At 44.7% G+C, this 21026-nt stretch overlaps 1 protein-coding gene across 1 annotated transcript in view; it reads left to right on the plus strand.

The window, feature by feature from the left end:
* The window catches only part of LOC126474405 (ecdysone receptor), a gene marked incomplete at its 5' end in the record, with an annotated part of 550398 nt that overhangs the window by 431993 nt on the left and 97379 nt on the right, over positions 1-21026 (plus strand). The gene's annotated exons all lie outside the window — the stretch shown is intronic.

Here is a 21026-nt window from a genome sequence, read left to right on the forward strand (position 1 = left end):
TTATCCTGTATGTGGACCAGTCTATTCGGATGCGTGTATTGGTTCGTATCCTATCGCTGCCAAATCTTGTATTTAACGTGTATTTTGGTGAAGTTACGCGGTATTAAATAATCATAAATAAACTGTGACAGACAAAAAAGTGAGTAAATGCTAGAGACCAATCCTTCGGTCTAACATCCGAGGCAAGTGTGTCCTAGAACTTATCGCTTCTTCTAGCTCAGCAGTGATTCGTGAAAAATTCCTAGCCGCACTGTTGTTCGGAATCCACGTTAAACTGGAGGTCCCCCTATAGCTGACGGAGTGACTTCAAAGGTCGGAGGAAGGCGAAGGCGTACCACCTTCAGTATGACCATGCAGACTAAAGCACTGCGCTGTTGAAAGTAGCCATCGGTTCGAGGATAGCATTAGTGATTTATACAGTGAGGGAGGAAATGAAAGGAAGCAAGATTTCGAATTTAGCGTCTCGTCGTCGACAAGACCTTTTATAGCTGGGGTGAAGCGCGGATTGGGGTTGAGCGGCTTCTAAATCACACTCGCGGATCTGGAGACGAAATCGGCCGTGGTCTTCTCGAAAGATCCATGCTTTAAGCGGTATAGAGAAAAACTGAATGTGGATGCTCACACGCGAGATTTCAACCACCGTTCTGCTGAATGTGAGTCGAGTCTCCCAGTCTCTTAACGACTGCACCATATCACTCAGCGATGGAAGAAAGTTGGAATTTAACTTTCCGTCGACATCGAAGTCACTGTAGACGAAGTACTGGCTCAGGCGAGGATTGAGAAGGACTCGTCCATGGCCATACTTAAGGAACTGTCCATGAATTCTCAAGAAATGATTTAGGGAACCCACTAAAAATATAAATTATGATGGACGAACAGGATTTGAATACCTCTCTTCCCAAATACGAATCCAGTGTCATAAGCAGTGCGGCAACTCCGTCATTCCTTTTCCCCCGTCCATATTCACCATTTATTTTTCCTTTTCTTCCTTTTCCTACTATCGAATTCCAGTCCCTCATCACAATTAAATTTTCGTCTCATTTAGCTATCTGAATAATTTCTTTTATCTCATCATACATTTCTTCAAACTCGTCCTCTGCGGAGGTAGCTGGCATGTAAAGTTGTACGTCTGTGGTAAGCATGGGCTTCATATTTATCTTGGCTACGCTATGCTGTTTATAGTTGCTTACCGGCATTCCTGTTTGTTGTTTATTATTGAACCCACTTCTTCGTTACCCCTATTTAACTTTTATTTATAATCCTGTATTCACCTGACAAGAAGTCCTGTTCCTCCTACCACTGGACTTCACACTATATCTACTTCAACCTATCCATTACTCTTTTTAAATTTTCTAACCTACCTGCCCGATTAAGGGATGTAACTTTCCACGCTCCGATCCGTAGAATGCCAATTTTGTTTCTCCTGATGACGACGTCATAAAGAGTACTCTCCACCCGGAGATCCGAATAGGGGACTATTCTGTGTCCGGACTATTTTACCGAAGAGAACGCCGTGATCATTTAACCATACAGTAGAGCTGCATGTGCTCTGGAAAAATTGTGGCTGTAGTTTCCCTTGTTTTCAGCCGTTCGCAGTACCAGCACAGCAAGGCCGTTTTGGTTGATGTTGCAAGGCCAGATCAGTCAGTCATTCAGTTTGTTGCCCCTGCAACTGTGGGGCTGCAGCCCCTCTTCAGATGCTGGGTGTATTTTCTGCAAGTCGTCGACTGGTTGCATTCCCATTAATACATTTATACAATATGGCATTACAGAAACTTAAAATTAGATTGTAGAAACGGTGAGGCCGTTTTGCTTTTTAAAGATATTCCTGATTCGATTGCAGATTTTTACAAGGTACGGAAGAAAATTGTGAAAATAAGAGGTACACGTTGACACTTAATCAACAAAGTATAAAACATTGTAAATTAATGTTTCTAATGATGGTACCGATAGTGAATAAATAGTAATCTTGACGTAGCCCTTAGCTGGCCTGTAATGACCAAAGGATACAGTTAATGGAAGTTGTTAGAGCGCCAAATAGACCCACACGGAATGGTTACGATTTCCGGCAACAGCGATGCCGAGCCCCGTCGGTGAATTTGTTTTCGACGAAGCGTTACTCACCGTCAGAGCGGCTTTCCGTTTCGCCAGCGACCGTCACCGCGCTTGACCTAGTTGGGAGTGTAACCCGCCTGGGGTGGCGCTCAGCCTCCGTGCGCCGGCGTTGCGCCATCGCGCGCAATCCGCACGTGAGTCTCTTTCCCGAAACGTGCGGCGCCCCCATCCGTATGAAGCAACAGCGCGGCCCGCTTTTGCACAGCTGTGGGTGAGAGAGCAGTGCGAGGTCTATTCCGGGAACAGCGTCGCATCACTTATACCTGTCGGGACGCGCGCTTGCCGGCGCACCCTGCAGCGGAATGCTGACGCCTGCGCAGTCAAGGGCAGCGGGCCAGTGATTCAACGCCGACAGCAGCCTCCGAGCCGGACTCACCGCGGTGGCATTGTTCCCGCAGAAATACTACGGTGCTCACCCACGCGCGGCCCCACTGACATAACTGCGTCCCTGGCACTGTGCAACTCTCTCTCTCTCTCTCTCTCTCTCTCTCTCTCTCTCTTTGTATTTATCTTTCTCAACACGGAACACTGAATTCCTGTTTACAGCTCGTAGACGGGGTGTATAGCCATAGCTCACGTATTATTTTATTTATTTTGACGGGTTTCGCTCGTCAGGCGCGACAGCTTTTAACTGGCAACCTGTTGCTTACGAGGGCATTGAATATATGAGGGTGTTCAATTCTGGTGAATGAAACTAGTTAAAATAAATAAAACATTTACGACTTATGGCTACGTTCCGTAAATCAATTACAATGCTTGCTCTGACTCATGCGAATGAAGCCGCGTTTTCTAAGCATATAATAATTGTAAATTTAAATCTACCGATATCATATGAAATCGATGGAAGTCAGCGACTATATTATAAATTTACGATAATTTTCTACTTCAGTCATTTTTTATTGATAATTATTACTACTACGCGTTTGGGCAGCATGTTTCGATCATCGAGTGTATTACAGTTACATGTGAATTAATCTGAAGTGTGATGAAGGTTATTTGCTGGGTGTGCCAGTTGAGATTATGTACCCAATTTTAACCCTGTACAGAAAGATTCATTTATTTACTGTATACCTCGGTTGAGTTGTATGTTTTTAACTTCTTTACCAACATTTTGGAGAAATATTTGTTTGGCACACGGAGTACAGTGATAAACATAGCATGATCACTTAACACTTTCACATTCAGATGTTTATTACTACTCTTTGTGTGCAAGACACGTAACTTTCCAGCAAAAAATTAAGTAAAAGCAATAATCAAATGATTTAAACATAAAACTCGCTTAAGGTACGTTATACACTAAAATTAATTAATGTTTCTGTACAGGGTTAAATTTCGGCACATAACTTCACTGGCACACGGGGCAAATAATCCTCATCATACTTCACGTTAATTTAATGCACATGTAAAAGTAATGACTCTGATGATGCCTGCAGGCTGCTGAAACGTATCATGCTAATAAAGATTGTAAAAATTGACTGATGCAGGGAAAACCATTTCATTAATATGTAACAGTGTTTCGTCCTCTGTTGCAACTACCATTAATTACTTTCTGTACCTAGATTCGAACTTTTTCCTTGTGAGATATAGTCCCCGTTAGTGCATTAAGATGCTAGATAAGGAATGATACAGACTTCAGAAGGGTATTCCTGAGAGCAAGAGGGGAAGAAGTGTGTCTATAACAACATTTGCGCTAGACCTCTTGTGTTTCTCCCCTTTGTATGTTTGAAATATGCCATTCCCATACTTATTCCAGTTCTCAAAATTTCAAAGTATTTGCTCGAAATTCATTCAATGTGATTTCGAACACTACAAAAGTGCAAATCTGGTAAGACGTTACGAAAGGGAATGGCTTGGTACGGCGTCATAGTGTATGGATCACATTGAAACCAGTGTGTGCAATGAAAGATTTTGTAACAATTTCGCAAGTACATTGCGCAAGGAGTTTTGGTATACTCCGCCTAACCCTGCATAGTTCCCAGGGATACACTGCCCGACGCCCACACTTAACTTCTTGAAAGATTCGTTTCGTCATAATACAGACATAGAGACAGCTGTTGTTCTGAAATAGATGAGTTCTGGGCCATATGTGCAAGTACCTTTTATTTTCCTTTCAGTTTGTGGTGCGTACACTATACAGCAGTTTGTACAGATGTTTATCTGACGAGCAGTATACTCGTAATTTACCTATATGAGCTGATTGTGTACAGCAACAGGAAGGAGAACCATGAGAGTAGGAGGAAAGCCAGAAAGCGAATATAAGAAGTCAAAGACAGAGATTTCCGTCCAAGTCAGTAAAAGTAAACTAGGAAACCTCAGTCAGTCGGACAACGACAGGGGAGTGAAACGACTGTTGCTCTGTTGCACATAGATTCCGACCTTTACTGCCACACGACATTCAGAGAAATTCTGCAAACCTAAATCAGGATGATTGGTGGGTCGGGAATCTGAAAGCCTTTCGTATGAGAGTCCATTCCACAGCGCTACCTCGCTCGTTACTAAATTTTACACCGGCCAGCCAGACTCCGGTTTTTGTGTGTTTCACAAGAGTCATTTAGGTGATGCTATGCTGGTTTATCGCCCACAAGCAGTTAAACATGAACGCGCACAGAATAGAGTTTTCAAGATTCGCAGGTTGATGGCATGTTTAATATTTCTTCGTTACTGTAAGATATTGAGGCATAAGGAAATGCATCTGGCTACAGAAGCAAATAAAAGAATTGCACCCTGCAAAAAGAGGTAACGTTAAGAGCAAAATGGATAATTTATTTCCCATACAGATAAAACGATTTACTTTTCTGCAACTCGTGTAAGCGGAAGGTCGATGGATATGCCGACTTCTGCTTCGTGTTGAATGAATCATCGGTTCTTTAGTAACTCACCGCCAAAAAAATGATCTTTTAGGAACACTGGAATATCGAATCTTTCGAAACTATTCAGTCCTGTCCGACAACAGTATCAAGTACACTGCGGCTTGCTAGTAACCTTCAGTATTCAGCATAATGTCCTGTTGTGACTGATGCAATGTTTTAACTTGGCGGTGCCTCGTAACCTTCCGAAATACATTGAGTGTCTCTTGGTAATTATGCAAACCCCAGTGGGCCTGAAGCTACACCCTACGTCGTAGTTCCAGAAATGAAACAAGTGAGTCTGCAGCGGATTGTGCGCTCGAAGACAGAAATTAATTCAGGGATCCTGTCCTGTGCATGCATCGAAGTCTCCGGAGATGGTCGATTAAGGTTGCGCAAATGTATTACTACGGTGGATGCTCTTGCAGAGAAGGTGAGTTAGCGTGTGCTAGTTGCATCCACAGTAATTTTGAAAGTTCAGAATTAAAAAAAGGCGCTGTGTTCTGTGTGAGAATATGATTGGCACTTTGGGTGTTGAGTTAATGTGAGACTGTCATATCATAGAGTTACTTCTCTTTATGAGTGACATGTTTAGAGTGGAATATCTGGTTTGGCATTAACCAACAAAACAGTTATATATAGACATGCTCAGCTATAAAAGGAAACCTTGCTCCAGTCGTAATGCTTATTTGCTTTTTGATGTGTTGTTTTATTGCAGGAGCAAGGAAGTTAATGTTCCGTGGGCCAACGGCTATGGAATTGATCACGTTTGAAGATGCCCGCTTATGATAACAGGAGACTTTAACTCTCACGAAGGAAGGTGGAGCTCATATCCACCTAAATGCGACGGAGACCAGTAAAACGTTGATTTGATTAGAGTTAAATACTCGTAGCCCGAACCGCCCACGTCTCATTTTTTGTGACGTAATAAAAGTAGTGCCGGAATAGGTTATAATGTAAACGACCACTTTATTGCTCGAAGAAAGAGAGTCAATTTCTTGTACCTTTCGTATTGAGCCTCTTGTATGATTTCCCAGAACTGGATGAAGTTAGCTGCCCGCTGGATAACATAGGGTGCAGTCAGAGCAGAAAACTTTTGTCCTCAGACAGGAAGACGGACGAACTTGAAGATGGTCTCATCCTGATCCCGGGTCTGTGAGCCACAATCATTAAGAGGCGATTCCCAGTCTCGAGTTTCGGCTTGGTCGTACGCAGGGAGCACAGCTGCACCTGGCGTAGCTCGGCCTCTCGCTTAGTCGCTTCACGCCTACACGCCCGCCCACCTATTCAGCCGGATTACGACCCAGCCTTGCGTTACAGCATAACTCAGGACTTGGCTCGGCGCACAGCTGCTTCCTAGCAAGTCTCCGCTGTCGGGCACGTGGCGACGTTTACGCAGCTAGATGCTTCTGCTATTTATTCGTACTTGGCATACTCAGCACGAGACCGAACTGTGAAGGCGAACATGAAAGTAGTGAGAACGCCAGAAACGCAACAGTAACATGGAACATCCACTAAACATTGAGGCAAGTCTTACACACTAACGGAAAATAGACTGTGGAGCCACATTTGTTGTGAGCAGCTGCTAAATGTGATGGATGCTCACTAGCGACTGACAAGCTGTCTGTATCACCCTCATACCCCAATCCTTTTCCAACATTATCGCATACCCACCTTTCATACCGACCACCTAAACCTCGTAAATGTTTTGAAGTACCTTGACTCGTGACACCATTATTCCCACATACCCACGATGTACGATGAAAGTACTCAGGAGATGGACATAGGGGAGACACTGTAGAGATCTATACCATATGTGAGATTCAGAATTTTGGGGCGATAATTGTAGAGAATAGATACTTCAAACTGCAGGGTGGGGAAAATATAACTGGCCTGGAGAGTATTTCGTGCACCTTAAGATAGGCAAATCAATTTGCATTACACGGCTGGAGTTGAGGTCTTCGAAGATCCCTGACAGCTTGCAGACGTTGCCGTAGGGACATTTACAAAAAAATAGCATTGTGCTACTGGTTTAGGTAGTCCGACGAAGTTGCCGCGCCAAGGTCACTGCAACTGCCAGGGACCAACTTACGCCGACTCAACTTAGGGCGCAAAGTATTTAAGTTGAATTCCCTATATAAGCTGCCTTAAATACTCACCTGTTCACTTGTATTTTGCTCATCTTGTACCTGTTATGAGTTCAATGTTGACGAAATTAAAGAAAAATAAAAAGCCGCACGCATCAAACGCAGTGCGATGCGCATATTTGGAAGGGCCATTGCGCGAGGGATATTTTGGTAACCAAAAGAAGGAAAAACGATGTCAGCGAGTTAAACAGTTTTAGAGATATGATGTAATAAGTTTAAACCGTTTTTTCTGATGAGAAAACCAACGTTACTGTGGTCTTAATTTTTTGACATGCTTAGAGAAACTACAGAGGATTATTCCGTATAAGATTTCAGATTTTTATGCCGCTTTTTTAGGAGATAGAGACTAAAGTGATTTTCTAACGCCACCGAGAGCGACTGCGTGCAGGAGTACTTTTTGCGACAACGTAGAAACTATAGGTCCTAGACATCAGCTGCCAACTAATTTAATAAAAGACAGTTTCACATAAATCACCAAAAAAACCAACGTATAACTTTATTTCACCGCAACTGGTTTGGTCTATTTCGTCATCGTTATGCAGACTTTAAAGCTTAAAGTAGAAATACATATCATTTTAAGGGCAAAAGTCTGCTTGGAGACGATGCAGATTTTTGGAAATAATGGTTCAAATGGCTCTGAGCACTATGGGACTTAACATCTGAGGTCATCAGTCCCGTATAAGTTAGAACTACTTAAACCGAACTAACCTAAGGACATCACACACATCCATGCCCGAGGCAGGATTCCAACATGCGACCGTAGCGGTCGCGCGGTTCCAGACAGAAGCGCCTAGAACCCCAACGGCCGGCAGCTTTTTGGAGTTAAATGTAAAAGTGACTACTACACGATTTCGTCCTCTCCTCCCAGAACACGCATATCATCTCCTGTCGTTATTCTTGAGAGAAGGTGAACACAACATCACCAGCAGTATCATCGAAAATATCAGTAATAAGAACACCAGCCGCAACCGCTCCTCACGCCAAAGTCATTCGCCACACATCTCTCGTTCTTAATTACTCAAACCCCTTTTATTTTCTTGCCTGTATTGTGCGTGTTCTCGTATACGTACTACGTGTGAAGACCAGGAACTCATGCTTACAGGAGCTGCGCTATGGCGAGGGCAAGGTTCTTTTGGTGTACCTAAGGCCATTCATCCTGTGGAAAGGCACTCCGGGTTGGATACGAATCCTTGATCACTATTGTCTTTCTGGGGATGACGTCATTTTCAAAAAAGGTAATTCGCCCTATGTTCGAAAATAGCTGAAATACAATGCACGAAGCAGCAAAGTATTTCTCTGGTTTCTAAATTCTTCGAGTGTTAACGCAAATTACGTCTACGAGACCCATCCTCCTCGATCGTCGTGGCGCTGCCCACACGGTTAAGCAAACATATACTGTCATAAAGATTTATTGAAATTCCAGCAACCAGTCACATATGTTGAATGAGCTTGATTTCGCTGAAACATTTTTTGGTCATCGACCGGTGGCATAGTTACGACACGGAAGTGTCGTGCGGATATTTCATACTTCAAGTAAAGCGCTCGCACGATCAGCCTATCGATACGAAGCGTTTGTAGGTAAATTTGTGATGAGGATGGGCCTGTCTGTGGATATTAAGCGAAAATAACATTAAATTAAGTTCGTACAATTTAGCACGATCGTCGATTATGTAGCACGTTGGTGCTAAAGAAACAAAGCGCTCGACCCATGTACAAAGTATAAACGACAGTATAAAACAAGTAGTACAAGCATCACCGAACACACTGTCAGTAAAGTTACGGCATTTCATTGACTATAGTGTGCAAAATATTGTTATTCACGTGCACGTTTGACATGGAAGTTCAATGCGTATTGTTTCTTGGTACCTCGGTAACTGCCTACGAACCAAAAGTCACGAAACGGACATCGATCGAAAGTTTGTTTAAAATACGTGTAGGGCTGTTTGAATTGTACAGCGTCGTAAAAAAAAGGTATATGTTGTAGTGTAAACTATGCGCTTTTTCTGTTATGTTGATGATGATCTAACTGGTTATTGCGCTTGGATCTAATGTGGGTCGTCAAATGCATCCTGAAACAGTTTATACTACGAATGGGCGTTCAGTAAGCAATGAAACACATTTTTTACTGAAAGCAGGTTGGTTTTATAAAGGATTTCAGTACACCATATTATCCCCAGTCTTTTGACTACAAAACTCTGTTTATCAACATAATCTCCGTCCAGTACGATGGTCTTACGCCACTTTACTGGAAGGGCCTGTCTGCCCGCATGGTATCACTCTACTGGTAGACGTCGTGCTGCATCAGTAGCCTCCCCACCATCCACGCACAGCTTCCCGCAGAGTGCATCCTTCATTGGGCCAAACAGATGGAAGTCGGGGAAGTGCGAGATACGGGCCGTAGGGTGGATGAGGAAGGACACCACAATGAAGTTTTGCGAGCTCCTCTGTGGTGCGCTGACTTGTGTGAGATCTTGCTTTGTCCAGTAGATCAGCGAGGTGTCTGATTGTGATCCGTCGCAGACCTCGAATGAGGGTGTTGTTTGCGCGGCCTTGTTGCAATGATGAACAGACACCTCGTCCAACGACTTTCCGTACTTTTGTTCACAGGCATCTCTCCGTACACATTCTGCAAATGCCTATATCTGCGGTGCTCTGGTTTTCCGTCAAAAGAAACAGAATGACAGATCTCTGCTTGAACGCGCCTCCGTTACAAGCGACATTTGAAGGCTACATATATCGTCGCCACATATCGGAATTTCACGAAACAAAGGATAGGGGCTGAAGCGGAAGTATTCTACGATTTTCCACAGCAAATTCTGCATTTTTTCAGCCGAAATGGTCGAGAAAAAAAGTGGTGCGTTGCTTAGTGAACACCCCTCGTATTAACAAAGTCGTCACGTTATCACTACCCGACTTACTTTGCTTTTCCTTAGACCAAGTTTACACCTGCAGTGGCGGTCACCGTGGCCACGGAAGGATAGTTGCGTTGCCGCGGAGTTTTGCAAGAGGCGGCGGTCGCTGGCGGAGGGTTCAATGCCACGGAAACAGCGAACGTGAGCGCGCTCCTCGAGTACGGCGCGCCCACGGTCTGCGCATGCGCGCTGCGTCGAGGACACAGTGACCCAGCCAGCCAGCTTGGCCGGCGTCCACCGCGCAACTCTGCGGCGCTCTTCCAGCCAGACACGCTGTGCTCCACAACTTAATGCGAATAAGCGTCTCTCCAGCAGAAAGTATTCACCATTTCCACACGCCACTGCCAAGAGTAGGGCGGCCGAAAGCCTGTCGTGCCTACACGAGGGAATATTTAATACAGTTGGCATTGTATGAATTCGTTTCCTCTTTTTTGTCGATCGAGTTACGTCAAGACGAGTGATTGTAGACGGTAAGAGGCTTTATAGAATAATTTGCGAATGAGAATAAAACCAAACCGAGAATGTATGCTGATAACTGAAATGACTCACATACGCCTCTTATTTCTTACTGTGTAAAAACTGACCACCTCTATGACTGCAGAATTAGATATTTTTCATTGCAAGACTGTGCAGAACAAAACTGAAAAATATGAATGTGTACTTGACTAAATAGTTGTCTTTAGTTATCAGTAGCATGCCTAAACCAATACTATTTCAGTTTCATTTATGCCAGACTTTCCATAATCATCGTAGAAGTTAGCAAATTACAAGACCAGGTACTCTCAGTTAATTGCATTCGCAGCCCTATCTGGAGCCTCAGGCTGCAAGATGAAAAAGCTGTGAGAACCTGAAAGTACCTTAATAGATCGCCGGCCGGGATGGCCGAGCGGTTCTAGGCGCTACAGTCTGGAACTGCGCGACCGCTACGGTCGCAGGTTCGAATCCTGCCTCGGACATGGATGTGTGTGATGTCCTTAGGTTAGTTAGGTTTAAGTAGTTCTAAGTTCTAGGGGACTGATGACCTCAGAATTTAAGTCCCATAGTGCTCAGGGCCATTCGAACCTTAATAGATCAAGATATAAAGCTGGGAGATCCAAGATTAACGTCGAGAAATGATTTTCCTTTGCTGATCAATTTTTCGCATAGAGCGCCTACTTATGACAACACTAAAAAGACGTTACCTTGCTAAATAATGATGTAATGTTATCTAAGAAACACATCTTGTCCGCAGTAGTGTCATTTTTCAAATTTACGTCTTCAACATAATTTATGCATTTGTACAATGATGAGCCAAAACATTATGAGCACCTGCTTAGTAGCGTGTTTGCCCATCTTTGGAATGAAATACAACACTGATTCTGCGTATCAAGGATCCGACAGTTTGTCGGTATGTTTGTGGGGATATGTGGCATTACATGTCTACGCACAGTTTATGTAATTCACATAAATAACGGGTCGCTGATTTGCGTTCACAGTGAAGGCCCTCGATAGCGACCCAGATGGGTTTCATAGGGTCTTCATACCCCTACACGTCCATCCGTTCGATACAATTTGAAACGAGACTCGTCCGACCAGCCAACACGTTTCCACTCATAGACAGTCCAATGTCTGTGTTGACGGGCCCAGGAGAGGCGCAAAGCTTTGTGTCGTGCCGTCATCAACGGTACACGAGTGGGCCTTCGGCTCCGAAAGTCCATATCGATGATGTTTCCTTGAATGATTCGTACGGTGACTCGTGCTGATGACCCATCATTGAAATCTGCAGCAAATTGCGGAAGGGTTGGACTTCTATCACGTTGAACGATTCTCTTCAGTTGTCGTTGATCCCATTCTTGCAGGATCTATTTCCGGCCGCAGCGATGTCGGAGATTGATGTTTTACCGGATTCCTGATATTCTCTGTACACTCGTGAAATGGTCGTAAGGGAAAAACCCCATTTCATCGCTACCTCGGAGATGTTGTGTTACATTGCTCGCGCGCCGACTATAACACTACGTTCAAACTCACTTAAATCTTGATAACCTGCCATTGTAGCAGCGGTAACCGATCCGACAACTGCGCCAAACACTTGTAGTCTTACATAGGTGTTGCCGACCGCAGCGCCGTGTTCTGCCTGTTTACATATGCCTGTATTTGAATACGCATGCCTATACCAGTTCCTTTGGCGCTTCAGTGTATAAAGCTTCGTAAGCTGCGGAGCCCACGATCTGAATTTAAAATACGACTTATTTCTTGATCGTAAATTGTTGTTAAGATTGTCAGTTTCGATAATTAAGCGTTCTTCAGTTACAAGAAAGTCTTTGTGACGACAGGTTACACTTCCCAAGCAGTGCATACATGTTCTAGACCACAACACCCGGTAGGCTGTGCTACGTATTGCAACTATTTGGAGTACTCGAAGATGATTTTTTTCCCCAGTCTGAATTATAATTTCCGTTGAGAACGAAGAAGATGTATATTTCACTTTATTTTGGCCACCCTGCGTGTAAATTATGTTGCTTGTGACAGGTAAGTAACTGTTAGCAGTTTAGCAGCATATTTGCTCATAAAATGCAACCGCCTACGTTGGATATATATACCGTTAAATTTCAATGTAGTAGTTGGCTTTTAGTTCAATTTGTTACTACTTCAAGGCAGTTCACGTATGGAGTATGTGAAGGTTTATCGTTGCTCACGGGTTTCTGAGGAAATGACAAAAATTACTTTCTTATCTGGTATTGGATAATATACGCGCTTGAGAGATCGTCATCCAAGAACGTACCATTAGATGACTTTCATATGCAAACGGGGTGAGTAAATTTTGTGATAAGTTGCAACCGAAATAAGAAAAAAGTTCCGTTTTTGTAGAATACACCACGCTCACGCCTAGGGAATTGGTGACGAATTTAGAAAATCATGGTCGCCTTCCTGAAACGCGATGGCGGGAGCAGGACGGATGGATTGACTGTGGCAGGGAATATGTGTTGTGGAAAAATACTTACATGTGCAGGAGGTTTATTAACTTTAAAAACGTTTGTGGTTTACAGTCACGGAGAGGTTCCAGAGAGCGGGCTCGGATAAGGCTAACAGTGAGTTAATGATATTGGGGTGGTAACCGATATGTGGTCCGTGTGTGTATACAGCTGGTCTCAATAAAATACACGTGCCAAAAGCGGCACCCTGACCGGCTTGTTTATGTCTCAGAGCTCCGAGCACGGCTGCGGTACCGTTGTGCGCTAACTGCTTTGTCTGCTTTCCCTGACGACTTTCCCTTCGTTCAGCTGTCGAGGAGCTCCTTTCAGAGCTATTTGAACCTATTTCTCCCCACTTCCTCTTATACAGGGTCAATTTTGCTTCTCTCTCTCTCTCTCTCTCTCTCTCTCTCTCTCTCTCTCTCTCTCTCTCTAAATACTGCATGTTTGGGCATCCATGGAGCAAGAGATTTGCTGTATCCTCGACTTGTTGAGCTGGATTCGTCATAAGCAGGATATTGACAAGAGCTTCAGTGAGGAGACATAACTAGGCTGAAGTGCCGACTAGTTTAGTTTTTGTAGCAGACAAATTGAATCACACCTACCAATATAGCTTATGCCCAGCGTGCTAGATTGCGTGAAGGGCAGATGAGCATGGCCCGAATCTAACCGGGCACTAGGAAAGATTATGTTATCTTCTAATTAGAGAGAAGTCCTTTTATAGTATATTTGCTATATAGCGCTTTCATTGTAACTGGTTGAAGATAATGTATCATAATCATCATGAAACTTTGCATTATGGCCAGAAGACATCCATCAGGTGTTCGGTCGAAATATATCCAACTCAAACGTCGATAACCTCGGGAACGTTTGCGTTGTTCCTCAGACATTTCAGAAACGTTGGATGAAAATTTCGCATTCATTTACGTAGTGGTGTCTGAACTGTACAGTACTCAAACCCGATTGCCGCAAGAGCCTTTTAGCGTCAGCTTGATGAGAGGACAACGGAATTAATATAGTTGAGCCTGCATATTGCTAAAATAAAGCATTCACCAACGTATAGATTGTTTTACTAAGTCTCGGTCCTATTGGTATTCGTCCGACCTTTGAATGGATTGACCCAGCTAGGCAGCGTCGGGCCACAGTAAGTCCCACATTAACAATCATTGTCATATGTGAAAGACGTGATAGTTGCAGATAAAAATCCTACGATTTATCGGGAGTTGAATAACAGATCCGTAGTCTTGGATTACACAACTTTGTATACCAAAATTTGATTGCAAAGCTGTGATAGTGCTTCTCCCTTTAGTGTTGCATCTGATTAAAATTTAATAACTTACTAGGACATAATTACCATAATCATTCTTGCGAACATTTCAATACGTCACAGATGTTTTTGTACTTTGTTACGTTCCGCGAATTGTATTACGGTCCCATATAGTGCGTCCTCCATCATCCCCGATTTCTCCACCTGTTCTAACCTGCAATATTTATGATCGACGATGCGGTGTGCGATATACTCCCGACATTTGCCGACACGCGGGTTTTGACTGACAGATGCTACGACCCTTCTTCGCAGTGAATCAAGAACTCTTTCAGGCACACCGGACTCCATTCGAATTGTGTCACATGAATTGCTCACACGCTCCTGTAACGTCTGCACACCGTGAATCGCCCGGGCATACACTAATGCCTTTAAACGTCCCCTTGGCCAGAAATCCAGCAGATTTAGCTCTGGTGATCGGGAAGACCGTGTTACCGGACCTCGTCGACCAATCCATCGCCTATGAAACGTTGCAGGGTGTTACCGTCGCACGATCCGTAAAAAATCGGGTCGTGCCCTGTCATGCGTAAATAGCTCTCGTCATTATTCTGTAAGAGTAACGTTCTCTAGCAGGAGAGATAACTTCCGTACACAAATCGGTGACGCACAGCACCTGTTAATCTGTTTCGTAAAGCGCGTAGTCCTACGAGTATGTTACCGACGGTTCCTGCCCATCCATTGATACTGAAGCTATTCTGGTGCCTCAGATGCGTTATCGCTCGAGGATTTGCAGCTGCGAACACGTGTGCATTTTAGTAGTTTGCTGTGCAATCTCTTGTGAATCCTGCCTTATCCATACATATTATAAAAGTGGATCTACATACGTATGTATATTTCACGTCTCCTCCTAAAATCACTGAAGCAATTTGAACCAAACTTGGTAGAAGTGGCAGTTACCATCTGGAAAGAAACGCTGCACGGCTAAAAACCACCTACATATGAAAGGAGTGGGGGTGGAAAAGGAGTGTAACCCAAGACGCGCGAATACCCAGACTTCATTCTTCCGTTATTCGAGAATGAGAATACTTAATGACGTACAACAAACTTTACTTATAACTTCAAACCTTTACGAAATTTTTTCTCGCTGACAGCCCTCCCCCCTCCCTCCCTCCCTCCCTCTGCCTCTCTCCCACCCTCCCTCTCTCCCCCCCCATATAATGATAAAGGAAAAAAGTTTATGGATTACTACATTTTCGCTGTTCATACAGTAAAACTGCCGCATCAGGCAGTTAATTATTAATTTATAACGTCTTTACTACTAATTGTATTCGCGACACATTTTGCACGCAGTATTCACATACACCACTGAATTTACCTGGAAAATTATCTCACTGTACGACACATAGTTCAGGAGATGTGACGTTATAAATGTTGAACTGCGGGAAACCGAAAATACAGGCCAAAATTCAACAGGATTATAGGTGAACTTTGTGTACAAATATGTGCGAAATATGTAAATTGCACGTGAAATATATGTGACATGTGCGTACATGGGCAAATGCACGTGGGAAAAAAGCTCCTCCTAAATCGCTGTATCGATTTGACCCAAATTTGCTGCACTATCTGGATAGAAATGCTGTGGCATACGAATCAAGAACCTCCTCTTGGGGTAGGGGTGATAACGTGGAGAGAGAAAGCGGGAGAACGGGGTGGACAGAGAGACAGTAAGGGAAAGACGGAGATGGACACAAACGAGGCGAGGAGCGAATGGACAGAGAAAGGGGTAGGGGGGCAAATATACACAAATGGAAGAGGAGGAGACGGGGAGAGAGAGAGAGAGAGAGAGAGAGAGAGAGAGAGAGAGAGAGAGGCGGGAGGGGGGAAGGAGGAGATGGACCAATAGAAGACTGGAGGACAACGCCGAATCCTAGCTAGTCTGTGTGAATAAAATGCAGATTACGAGCTGTGAATCTTGAACGGTCCATATCTCTTCAGGTATTGTTTTTCGAATACACTATTATATGAATTTCCTATCTAATTTTAAGCAGTACTACCTGCTGTAGGAATATGCAATAGGTTTTTTCTTTTTTAAAAACACGCTGTATAATCTCCGATGCAGGCTTTTCGCCAGTGCGCCATGGGCAATGCAGTATGAACTTTTTGCCAATGCCTGTCCCTCGTACTGGCGACACGTCAGAAAGTCATGTAACGAACGTCGGCCGAGGACCTCGAGAGGGAAACCAAGAGTCATTATGTGAGCTGAGTATTTGTTTCAGCGTCGTAATTAGTCCGTTGGCCTTAACGCCAATGTTACCGTTGTGATTACGCTGCGCGCTGACGTAACGCGTTGCAGAAGCGTGCGTGCAGGAGGAGGCTGTGCATAATGCTGTGCGCAGCGAATCGCGGCCGGCGAGATCAGGTGAGCCGCGGCCTCGGTAACCCAGTGAGGCCGGGCTGCATGCAGGTAGGAGGAATGCACCCGGCGCGGCCGACGGGTTTTTTGTGGCCGCTATTGAAATGTTGCCCCCCTGGCCGCCCCGCCCGGGCCCAGCGCCGGGTGGGGACCGCCGACAGATCTAAATTTATGCTGATCGCCCCGGACTCCTACCTGCTCCCCTCGCGCCCAGCTTTGTAGGAAGAGGGCGCCTCCGCCGGACAGTGGACGTCCTCTCCGAGCTGTTGCTGCTGTTGCTGCTGCTGCTGCTGCTGCTGCCGGCTCGCCCCGGCCACTGCGTCCCGAGGGAGCAATTTACCTGCCATCTGCGCTCCGTTCTCACAGCAGCTCAGCAGCCTCTGGTGGATGGCCCGTTAGTCTCCCACATGCAGATCCGTGCACTCGCTAAATTCGGACCAGTGGATCAGAATTTCTTTTTGTGTCTGTGCATAAGAACGCTGCGGAGACAGCTTACCAGTCACAGATCCAGGAGACGGGTTCTGGGATGGTGGGGGAATTAACTTGCTTCTCTCCCCTGATATACAGCCTGACAAGCAAAGAGAAGCTCTCATAGGACATGGTCGGGTGTCGGTGTAACTTCGTACACGTAAACACACCAAACACATCACTGGTGGCTTTGTAAATGATTAGCTTTGTAATTATCTGGGACAGGTAGAACGGCCTTCAGGCTGCAGTAGTGTTGTTCATGTTTAGAGTTGTTCATGCCCTTAATATACCCTACCAGGGCGGTATAGAGTCATACGTTGAATTTGTGAAGAACTTGGAGATGCCGTGTACTCGTATGGGACAGCGTTATCGGCACCTGATAGGGTTTTAAGTGGGTCTTATTGATATTCATATAAAGAAAAATTTTTCGCTCGAGGGGAGACTTGAACCAAGGACCTCTCGTTCCATAGCTGCTCACGCTAACCACGGGACCATGGCGCTCCTGAGTTTTGTCTCTCCTTGATGGAGCATATCTTACACATGGACTAATCAGTTTGTATATTTTGCTTATTTTTTCATAGTTCCACACAACTTCTTCCTGTTTTCTCGATTGATCTGTGTTCAGTTTTTCAGGCTCTATCCACTGTGGCACTTATAACTAAATCTGAGGGGGGTGCGATGGGGAGGTAAGAATCACGGTCTTTTTCTACCCCGGATGACCATCGTCCTCGAGCCTGGCGGCCGCTTGGGGAGAGGTCCAATTCTTGCAGTGTTTTCGAGAGGCACAGCGGTTTTACCGCTAGCGTCCAGATATGGAGAGCTATCGGGTATGACTTCAGATCACGGCTGGTAGAGATGAGAGAACAGTGATGGCAAAATGGTACGTCACGGATGTCTTGCTTCCTCGTTTATTATGTCTCGTGCGACAGTTCTTTGTAACTGGACAATGCTCATCCACAAATGGCACACGTCTCTGTAAACTGCTTGCATGATGTTGAGGTACTCCTGTGAGCAGCAAGATCCCCAGATCTTTGTCTGATATAACATGTGTGGGACCAGCTCGATATTCGACTGCGTCCCAGTGCCAGTATCGATGATATCGAGGTCCAGCCGCAACAGTTGTGGACCAGCTTCCTTAGGAGAGGATTTTACCTGCTCTGTGACAGCCTTCCCAAGCGAATCAGTGCATGCGTTCAGCCCATAGGGAATGGAACATGATACTGATAAATGTGCTCATAGTATCAACTTCTGAAATTTGACTATTTTGTAATGACTGACGTATCATCACATACCCTCCTCCCCTGCTAGGGCCTTGCAATTTTCTAGAATTCCTTGCAACTCTTAAAATCTTTCCATGCTACATTTTCCCCCAAGACTTATCTATTGGAAAACGATATGTGCAAAATTAAAGGGAGTTTTAGTAAAATGTTGGTGGGGGTAGGGATAGTTGCTTATGAGTTCCAAGGCCCTTTCCCCTTTTGGATTCGTGCCTGATGCTTACAAAGGAAGAAACTCTTAACATATGGTTACAGTGCGAAGTACCCTATACCACGCACTTCATAGCACTTCGCAGAGTTTGTATGTAGTTATATAAGTACTCCTGCTCAGCCATAAATACTGTTGACTCACTAAACAATTGGCACAAGAACATGGTACCGCTGTGAGTAGTAACTAGTAATTCGACGACGTTCTTGTATCGAAGTTCTGAAGATTGCTTGAGCCGAAACGCGCAAAGCTGTATACAGGGCTATTACAAATGATTGAAGCGATTTCATAAATTCACTGTAGCTCCATTCATTGACATATGGTCACGACACACTACAGATACGTAGAAAAACTCATAAAGTTTTGTTCGGCTGAAGCCGCACTTCAGGTTTCTGCCGCCAGAGCGCTCGAGAGCGCAGTGAGACAAAATGGCGACAGGAGCCGAGAAAGCGTATGTCGTGGTTGAAATGCACTCACATCAGTCAGTCATAACAGTGCAACGACACTTCAGGACGAAGTTCAACAAAGATCCACCAACTGCTAACTCCATTCGGCGATGGTATCCGCAGTTTAAAGCTTCTGGATGCCTCTGTAAGGGGAAATCAACGGGTCGGCCTGCAGTGAGCGAAGAAACGGTTGAACGCGTGCGGGCAAGTTTCACGCGTAGCCCGCGGAAGTCGACGAATAAAGCAAGCAGGGAGCTAAACGTACCACAGCCGACGGTTTGGAAAATCTCACGGAAAAGGCTAAAGCAGAAGCCTTACCGTTTACAATTGCTACAAGCCCTGACACCCGATGACAAAGTCAAACACTTTGAATTTTCGGCGCGGTTGCAACAGCTCATGGAAGAGGATGCGTTCAGAGCGAAACTTGTTTTCAGTGATGAAGCAACATTTTTTTTTAATGGTGAAGTGAACAGACACAATGTGCGAATCTGGGCGGTAGAGAATCGTCACGCATTCGTGCAGCAAATTCGCAATTCACCAAAAGTTAACGTGTTTTGTGCAAAATCAAGGTTTAAAGTTTACGGCCCCTTTTTCTTCCGCGAAAAAAAAAAACGTTACAGGACACGTGTATCTGGACATGCTGGAAAATTGGCTCATGCTACAACTGGAGACCGACAGCGCCGACTTCATCTTTCAACAGGATGGTGCACCACCGCACTTCCATCATGATGTTCGGCATTTCTTAAACAGGACCTCCTGACTTAACCCCATGCGATTTCTTTCTGTGGGGTTATGTGAAAGATTCAGTGTTTAAACCACCTCTACCAAGAAACGTGCCAGAACTGCGAGCTCGCATCAACGATGCTTTCGAACTCATTGATGGGGACATGCTGCGCCGAGTGTGTGAGGAACTTGATTATCGGCTTGATGTCTGCCGAATCACTAAAGGGGCACATATCGAACATTTGTGAATGCCTAAAAAAAACTTTTTGAGTTTTTGTATGTGTGTGCAAAGCATTGTGAAAATATCTCAAATAATAAAGTTATTGTAGAGCTGTGAAATCGTTTCAATCATTTGTAATAACCCTGTAGTTTTAAAAACCGATCTAGACTGAATGTTACATTAACTAGTACCAGTGATCGCGAACTCGTATAACTTATTGACAAAAGTACAAATTTAGCCAAAACTCGCCAGCGCGAAAACGAAGCAGCTGTCTCGTTAGATGGGAAAGAGCGCCAGTGGGCAACGCGTACGTAGCTGCAACCGCATCGCTTCAGTCGTCAGGCGAAGCGCACTTCGGAATGCGTACAGAAGTCTCCTCCGTCAGAGTCTTCCTTTTTTTTGTTCTTCCTTGCCGGGCAGTCGGTAATTATGCAGCTCCCTACAGGTGGAGGCGATTATCCCTAATTTAAATTTCATGATCGGCCCTGTTATCACCACCTCGGCGAGCCATACAAGGAGTAGGAGGGAAGGAGGATGGGCGGAAGGTTAGGAGATCCGTGGGTAGCCGGCGCGCGGGCTCAGTAATGAACAGAAGGGAAGAGCCGCTTCATTTGGACCGTCGTGCACCAGTGCATGAATTGCTCTCCCTTTTCCTAATGAGATACAGACAAGAATAAATGCATGTGTGCGTCTGCGAGGAGAAGGGGGCCGGGGGGGGGGGGGGTGAAAACTACGTGTGTGGGAGGTGACCGGGAGGCCCAATCATTACTTTGCCAGACATTATCTTGCCCTCAAATTGTGACCATTTACGTTCAGCAAAAATTTTCCCACTAATTTCAACAGACGTGTACAAAGATAAAGTAGGAATGGGAGAGGGGGGGGGGGGGATAAGAAGAGTAAAACAGCTATTTCACAGAGATTAAAACTTATTTGTTTCCGGTATTTATGAAATGGCAATGTTTATAAACTTCTGGAATGCCGTTGTGGTGTAGATGAACTAATGCTGTAACTGTGCGATTGCCATCAGAGGTGAATG

This window comes from Schistocerca serialis, chromosome 4 (assembly GCF_023864345.2).
Source record: "Schistocerca serialis cubense isolate TAMUIC-IGC-003099 chromosome 4, iqSchSeri2.2, whole genome shotgun sequence".
In the NCBI taxonomy this organism is placed as follows: domain Eukaryota; kingdom Metazoa; phylum Arthropoda; class Insecta; order Orthoptera; family Acrididae; genus Schistocerca; species Schistocerca serialis.